Source organism: Schistocerca cancellata, chromosome 3 (genome assembly GCF_023864275.1).
Source record: "Schistocerca cancellata isolate TAMUIC-IGC-003103 chromosome 3, iqSchCanc2.1, whole genome shotgun sequence".
In the NCBI taxonomy this organism is placed as follows: Eukaryota; Metazoa; Arthropoda; class Insecta; order Orthoptera; family Acrididae; genus Schistocerca; species Schistocerca cancellata.
In genome coordinates, this window is record NC_064628.1 from 524996478 (window position 1) to 524999234 (window position 2757).

Genomic DNA, 2757 nt, shown 5'->3' on the forward strand with positions numbered 1-2757 from the left:
GCACAGTTGCGAGGGGCAGCAGGAGGTAAGCACACGGAGGCTCGATTGCTGGGACTACAAGCAGATTCAGCACACTTACTGACCTTGCTTCGTCCTTGCTGCAGTGTTTGTAATTCCTTTCCTGTGTCGGATAGCTGGAGCCGAGTTTCGTGGAGCCGGAGGGAGAGCTCAAATTTTTCATTGCTTAGGTGAGCAACATTTTCAAGCTCAACAAGGCACTTGTGCGTTGTTTCTTGTAACATCGTCGACAGAGCCGAGCATGTACGGATGAGATGAGCCCGGACCGACGTGTTATGAGGAGGTTTACTCGGTGGAGCACAGGGGAAGTGAGCTTTGGATGGGTGATGAAACAAGGTGTTTCACACTAGGTCCGGTGAAAGTTTGTGGTGTTGCAAGAAGTCAATGCCTAGTATAGGTTCCTCAATATTGCACGCTAAAAAAGTCCACTCGAGTTTGCAGTTTGCAGAGAGTGAAACGACGTGGGAGGTTGAACCCGAGCATTGTAGATTAGTAGAATTCACAGCTTGCAGTGAAGTATGATGAGGGCGGATGTTTGACAACACTAAGGACATAGGCAGCAGTGAAACATCTGCGCCTGTGTCCACTAGGAAAAAGTGTCCCGACAAAATGTCTTTAATGTAAATTCGTCTATAATTATGTGATTGTTCCCAGACAGATTGGAGCACTGGGAGGTGCCTGTCATGCTGTGCGCAGGAGGCGGCACCCAGACCTACCTGCGATTGGCATTTGGGTAGCAGCAGAGTGGTCTGCAGTTCTGTGCCACCTCACGAAACTGTGTGTGGAAGTAACAGTATGGGTAGTGCGGTTGCATTTCTGCGGAAAATTTGTTGCCAGAGGCAGTGGTTGAGGTTTGGTGGCCGCAGCCAGTTCGGTTTCAGGAGGGGGCGTGACTGAGGGTAGAGCTGGTGATATCCCAATTGCTTGTTTACTGCGTCCTGGAGCGAGTGGAACAGTAGGTACAGTATGGCCCCGACCGCGTCTGGCAGCGGGGTGAAGAGCCTGAACCTGAGACTTGCCAGGTAGGCAGTGGCTGGCAAAATAGAACAGTGAAGCATCATGTAGTTTGTCAGCAATTGTCATTCGTTGCTTGACAGGTTCGGGAGACCTCTGAGCCAGAGCAGAACGGATGTGAGGAGGTAGTTTATCTGTCCAGATGACGAGGAGGTCTGTGTCAGAGAATAGATCGTCGCTGATCAGGGCCCGTAGCCATGTCCAGAATTGTGAAGGTTTGTCATTGCCTAGTTGCTCAATGTGGAGCACTTGCCATATTTCTGTCTCGGTTGAGTGCGCAAGCCGACGTAGAGTTGCCTTTTTGGCTAGAGTGTACCAGGTAGCAGAGTCCGGGGCGTCGACCAGGCCAGCAACCATGTCCTCCTGGTCGTGCAGGTGGGTGATAAGGCACAAAAATCTGGTTGATTCATCGAGTTTGAAATGGTTGAACACTTCGTCCACAGGTTGTTGCCCTGTTGGGATTGAATGGCGGCAGTGTTGGTAAGCATTGTAGAACGTTCGGAAGAACAGGTTGAGTTGAATTCGTTGGGGCACTGACTGAGACGAGCTGTTGTTGCTGCAGTATTCCAGGAGAGTGTGTCTCCAGGGTATATGTCAATGATGGCTGGTCAGGTGGCAGTGTGAAGGTGACACATTGTGGTTGAGCATGATCTGTCATGACGCGGAAGGCCAATGTGGGTGAGACACCGTAATGTGTCAATTGCGGTTGTGGAACTTCGACTGGAGCCAGCGTGGGGGCAACAGGTGAGAAAAAGTTCAAAATTTGAAAACATGTGCTGGTCCACGGAAAACTCAATGTGTGATCAGAGTTGGAGCCACCTGTGTTGCAGGGAGGCTGCGGAGCTGCAGGCTGTCCAGAAGCACAGTGAGGAAAATGATGTCGAACGTCGGGTGGAATGTGTGAATGTTCACTGTTCATAGTCACTTCACTCAAAACTGTGTGCGGATAAGGTGAATATTGTTGCACAAAACAATGAGGCATAGCAGTAGGACAGAGATGGAGGTCAGGCACAGATAACAAGCCATTGTTCCTGTTGCAGGCCGAGGTATTGAAGCAGGAAGGCATGTGCTGATGCTGAACAGAGGCAGTCATGGACATGGTCGGATGCTGAGGAGGTGGACCTGTGAAGAAAGTAGTGCCAGCCACATGGCAGGAATCTGCATGGTACTGCACAGATTGCGGCATGGCAAACTGTTGTCTTGGCAGTGGTAGATTATCCAACAAAGCATTTGCAGAAATCGGCATTGATCCTGCACTGCACAGAGATCCGTAAGAGGTAGCTGCACCGTCGATGAGGGAGGGCACATGTGGCGGGAACAAAGGCATCTGATAGCCGGAGTCATGCACACTCCTAACCTCACTATTTGTTGCAGGCACGAAAACGTCCGGCGAAATCGGCATAACCGACGAGTGAGAGGCATCTTGTTGCAGTCCTGGCGGGTGTACATCGCCCGCAACACGATGCATGTCGATCACAAAATCCGGCGTTAGGCATTGGGCCAACACCATTGTTCGAATGTTGTGTTGATGTAATACATGTGAAAATAACCAATGCGGAGGCTGCGGACACAGTAAAATGGCAAAAACGGAAGACGTTACAACTTGGGGTCACCAGTGAGGTGGATGCTAGGGTGAGATACACCAAACAACACCTTGTAATCAGGAGTTCATTTATTCACATCTTCACACAAGAAAGGATTACACAGCACTGGATGGCAGAACTA